Below are 6,074 nucleotides of genomic sequence, written 5' to 3' on the forward strand. Positions count from 1 at the left end.
TCCCTTTTCCCCCTTCCTGAAATTACTATTTTCCTTCAAGCGTCTACCACCACAATTTTGTGCAACCAATGTTCTCTTAATCCCTTTTGTGAGTCTGCACCAACCATAACCATAACTTTTCCTATCCTTGCCTCTTTCCCCCTCTTTGTTTTGTTTTCATGGGCTCATGTGCTTTTTCTGAATTTAGATAATTCCCCCTTCATCAAGATAGGAAAATCTTATTTTTGTTGTGAACAATTCAGAGGAAATTAACTGAGCAAAAATTTGTAAGTTTGCATTCCCACTTTTCAGTGCCACCACTCTGACATGTTTTCTCTACAATTAGGTTAAATGCTTAGGAAAAGATGCTGGGCTCTATCTGTGTCTGTTAAGATTAAGGAGAGGAGGTTTGGAACATGCTGTACTCAGAAACCCTGAATTAATGAGGTACTGCAGACATGTCAGAGCTTGGGAAGAGTCCTGTCATGTGCCATGATTTCCACAAAGCTTTCTTCTGTAATGTGGATGTGAAAGAGCTGTGTGAGGCTATCTAAGCAAAGTGGAGTGGAGAGTTCCTCTTGAGACCTAGCTGAGGGATTTAGTGTCTACAAATGGATATGGCTTTATAGAATCTTTGTATAGATTGCCTATGCACAGTTCACTTCATAAAGTGAACTATTTTACTGTCATTGTGTGTTGCCCGTTAGCTTTCCTGAATAATTTTCCTTTTTTACTTTAGTGTTTCTTTATAAGTACAATTAGTGTGGTTTCTTTAAAATTGAAAGTCTGTATTACTCTCATCAAGTTACAGTCTTGAAAGGAAATTCTTGTTTACAGAATCCTTTTTTTGTGTGTTGCTCAGTTTGCAGTAAAATGTTTAGAAACAGAAATGTATCTGTGTTTTTGAACACAGGAACATTTGGGTATTTTTTTAAACCCAAAAATCTAAACCCAGTGGAAACATTTGCCTGATTTTTATAAAATCTAGTGGTTCTATTCCAGTATAATCATATTTCCTTTTAGAGCTTGATACTTAACTAGTATATAGAAACAAGATTATGAAAACAAGTAAAAAGTGATTATTTGTGAAGCAAGGTCAATAAATCACCTCAGCTGTTGATTAACGCTTCTGACCTCAGGGAGCCTGTTATAATGGCAATAATTTTGAAGTCACTGCAGCTGTTATCTTGATGTTTTTTTGCCAAGATACAATGATTTTTTTTTCCTAATGACACTAAAATAAAAGGGAGAAGCCTTACTATTTTAGCTCTTCCAGTAGTGATCTATCTTAGGCTTTCAGGGTGCTCACAGTTTTTTTAATAATCACTTACTCTCTTTCATGGCCACTGAGAAGTTAGTTACTTGTTCAGATCCACTTTTGTGCCTGGGTTTTGGTGAAAGCAATAGGAATAAAGTGCATAGGCAAGTTAGCTGGACTGTTAATGAATCTTACACAATTGAGTGTCCATGGTTTTCAGATGTTCCCTTTCCTCTAACAGTCTCATCCCATTTTTCTGTACTGTGCAGTGATGTCAGAGTAACTCCAGAAGATATAAACAGGCTCTCCCTGTTTGCTGGGGTGAGCAGAGACACTGATCTGCCTGTGGCACAGGGGTGTCCTGCTAGCAGCAGAGATCACTTAAATGTGACAGACAGACAGACAGCTGCAGCTCCTCTGCTGCCCTGGTGTGTTTAGGTAATTACATAAGTCAGATAATTTGTGTATGTTTGATGTTTTAGCAGTGCTTACCAGACTCAAACTTGTTTGTCTTTCTTATCAAATAGGACATTGAAAGTGGCTTGCTGAAGGTTATATAAAAAAATCTGTAGCAGAGCGAGGTTTCAAAGGCCCAGTAGGTGAACCCTGAAAACTCAGCAGTCACTAACTGAGAACTGAATTCTTATCCATCAAAACTGGTGCTGTCCAAGGTAATTGTGAATTGTGTTTATGTTTGGACAGCCAGTTGTAATTGTAAAGGGAATTGGTCCTGAATTCTGATTAAAATTATATGATATAACATTATAAAGAACATTTCTAGGGGTATAAAGATATTACTAGATTAGCTGGAAGCAAAGGGAGGTGAATCTTCTGTTCTGCTCAGTGCTGGTGGCAGCACACCTGGAGTGCTGTTCAGTTCTGGGCTCTTAGAGCAGGACAGACATGGACAGAAGAGAGCCCAGGGCAGTGGCACAAAGGTGACTGGGGGGTGCATCTCTCCACAAGGAGGGATGGGGAGCTGGGACTGTTCAGCCTGGGGATGGGAGGCTGAGGGGCAAACTTAGCAATGTAAATGTTATAAATTCCTGAAGTGCAAAGAGACCTGAGCCAGCCTAACTTCTGTAACACTAACCCTTATGTGACAAATTGATGCATCTTCATTCTAATTCCTCTGCTTTTCTGGTTAGCACTGAAGTAAAATACTGATTTTCATGAGAAAGTAATTTTATCTGAAGTGAGTATTTTTGTTTTTCCTTCTGTGTTGGGTTGATCTTTTCAAGTGCCAGGCCTCTAAATAAAAGTGTTTCCCTAATGAAGCAACCAATCTTGGTGAGCTAGGATTGGCTTCCAGGAAATGGAATGGAAGAGAATCTCCCTTTTTAGGGTTGGAATGTAAGCAGTTATGGAATTGCAGTATCTGGAATGCTTAAAATTTACAAGCTAGCTTTCCTCAGACAGGTATTGTGGAGTTATTTACAGAGCTCAAGACTTAACACTTGGTAGTTTTAATACTATATTAAGCCCCAAACCCCCAAATATTTAAAATTAAATTTTGCTGTTTTATGAATTTCAGTGTTAAAAAGCTTTTTTAGAAATTTTGCTGGGGCAATATTTAGAAAGTTAGGATAAATATCATGTTAAAAACCTTGTTCAACTCTTTGAATATTTTTCCCATCTAGTTTCTGCTTTGAGTACAGTCCTAATCTTCAAAATTATCAGCATAGAAAATTTAGCATCTTTTTCTGCTAGTAAATTTCCCTTCTCTGCTGTATTAAGTAAATGTGTGATTTAAATAACTGTAACCATTTAAAACTCATCCAGTGATGTAAACAATTGTACCTCCTTTTTTTTTTTTGGTTATTAAATGTTTAAAAAAATATTATTTCTAAGTGAGGATCTCACCTCTGATGATGACTTTTCCTAATTTGTGGAAAGTCACCTAACCTGTCATTTCCTTTTTCTACATGATAAAAGTTACAAAATCATTATGGTGTCTGAAAAATTAGTGGTGTGGAGATAGATTTCATAGGTTAATGAAATATTTAGACTGCTCAGATATTGGTCACTGAGTGCAATGAAATACTGATGTTTTTATTTCTTTATTGATTTAACGTCAACTTACATCTTGCTTCAGCTTATTAAAAGAGAATATACATATTTTCTTCAAAAAGTAATTTAAAACACAGACAAGTGTATTTTAATAGTCAATTGATCAACCATTTAGTAATGTGATTATTACAGATGCTATGCAGAGCCGTGTTTTAAGGTACCTGCAACAGAACTAAAAGTGAGACTGTATTGTACCATATAATATATTTTAAAGGTCATGGATACTGTCCAATTGTCATTTTTATTGTGTATGAAATGTATTTACACCATTTTGCATACCTTTAAAGACTCACAATTTATGAGACAAATGTGTAAGTATCTCCCTAACAAGGAGATGTGTTTTGTGTAGTTGTTTGAAGGGATTGTTTCAAGAAAAATAACTTTCTTACGGAATCCTAGACTCGTTAAAATAGGAAGAGCAGTACTGCAGGTCTCTTGTCCAATCTCCTGTTCAAATTAGGGCCCACACTGCTTGGACTGGACTTAGCATTTTAAGACCCTCCAAGAACGGATCTGCAGTCTTCTCTGAGATTCCTCAGATGAGATCTGCTCATTTGTGTCCCAGAGTGTTTATCAGTAGTGATACAGAAGTAAATAAGTTACAGCTGCTGTGTGATGGAGCAGTTTCTGTGAGATGGGAGTGGCTGCTGTAGGTGCTGCTTTGGCCACAGGAGTTGTGTTTCCCTTCTGAGCCCCAGTCTGGACACACTGAGTAGTGTCAGTGGGAAACAGAGAGAAAAGCTCCAGCAAAGCCAATGCCTCTGAAGGGAAGGCAGAGAAATGACACTTGAGGTTGGCTTTTATAACCCTTTTTGCTTGGGTTTTCTTGAACTTTTAGTATTACACAGGTTAGTAACGAGCCATTTCCAGATGTGTATCAGTTTCTTTATAAACATATTTCCCTCCAACATGGTATATTGTACGTTGGTGCTAAGATTGCTTTGGATTGTGATGTAATTGATGCAAGAGGCTTTTGTGAAGATTTCTGGCATCTTTCTGAATTGCTGTTAAAATCTAATAGATTCTTATTATCCTCCTCTTGTAATAGTTTGCTACTGGAGATCATCTCTGTAAATTTTCTGATTATTATTCTCTGATTTTGGCACTAAACTGATTTTTTTTTGAGTCAGTATTTGCGAATAGATTTTCTAAGATAAAGATACATTGACAATTGCTCAGTTGTTAGGACATGTGAGTGTGGTACTGATGAATTGCAGCATTTGCAGTCAGGTGTCTTTCTGGGAACAATTCCCTCACAGAACACATTTCAGTTGTGACAGCTGTAAAATATAAAGCAGCTTTGGCTTACCTGAAAATGGTGGTAACATTGTGATTCATTATATAAAGCATTTAGCAGTAAGGGCTAATTACAATTTGGATTTAACTGTATTTCTATGTTCTTGAATTACATAATCAAAAGATTGTTTAGAAGAGCCTGTCTGCATCTGGTTTTAAGATTTTTTTACATATATATTTATATATTAACGTGCATACATACATTTTAATTAAAACTTCAGTAAAGCTTTTAAGCACAAAAAATCCTAATGGGGTTTTGTTATTTTCATTTTTATTTCAAAGCTTCTGCTAACCTAGTTTAGATACAGAAAATTCTGCTAGTATGTTAATGTTGATCATAAGTGTGAGCTTTGTTTCACTGTTACATATTCACAGAAAGTAGTGCAGGGAGGTACCAGCAAAAAAGCTTCCTTTATAGTACAGTCTGTTGTGTTCAGTGAACAAGTAATAAAGTAGCAAAAGCACAGTGAAGGTTTACTGAGAGAGCTGTACTGACACATTTTTTTGCATGATCTGTTTATATCTTTTTTGACTTGCAAATATCATAATTGATTTTAAAATGGCACTATGTGTTAAACAAGATTTTTTTTAAAAAAGTAAATATTTGTCAAAGGAAATTGTTGCCATTTTCTGTGAGTGCTCTTAAAATAAATGTGTTTCATGAAGGAAGAAATGGTTGACTCTAGACACTTGTTATTCAATGCATAACATTGAAACATTTAAGACCATTTAAAATTAACTTTATCCCAGTCACGTCACTGGTTTAGCTGGGTTTTGGTGATCTTCATCGAAGGGCAATTATCACAAACCCAATAAAACTGTAGGGAAACTGAATTAAATTATATGAGGCATAAGTCAAGTAGGGCTTAGTTGAGCACTTTCATAGCTAGAAAATTTAGATGTCTTTTCTTCATCAGGTCCCAGGGATTTTAGCTGTAGTTTCACACTAGTCAGGCAGGCTTGCACATAGTTCTGTATCTGTGAGAGGAGGTTCTACCATCTTTGGATTATTTACAGTGCCTGCTGGAACTGTAACCTTCTTTTACCTGGCACAACTCTGAGCATGCCAGTAATTCAATTATCAAGAGTATGTGGCATAGATTTTTAAAATTTTTGCATTGTTTCTTTTGAGATGTCCATTGTGTGATTTGCTGCAGGCTGTCATTTTTGTCTGCCATCCAATGTATGTTGGCAGGAAGGTTGTGTACTAGGCTTTGTGTCTGGTCACAAAAAAAAATTCATGCATCTCAGCCAGACCATTTTGTTATTCCTTTAGAATTAAAGGCATATGAAACAGATGCAGCTTAATAAGTATCTTTTTTTATAAATAACATTTAAATAACTTAAAACAATAAAGTTCAAATACAACTTAAAATAAAGTTTAATGCTGTAACAACAGAAAAAGCATGTATAAGAATGGAAAAACAATATTGAAAGCTGTATGCCCTAACAGGAATTATACAAAAGATAG

This window comes from Agelaius tricolor, unplaced genomic scaffold (assembly GCF_023055355.1).
Source record: "Agelaius tricolor isolate 1412-34295 unplaced genomic scaffold, bAgeTri1.0.p SCAF_16, whole genome shotgun sequence".
NCBI classification, from domain to species: Eukaryota; Metazoa; Chordata; class Aves; order Passeriformes; family Icteridae; genus Agelaius; species Agelaius tricolor.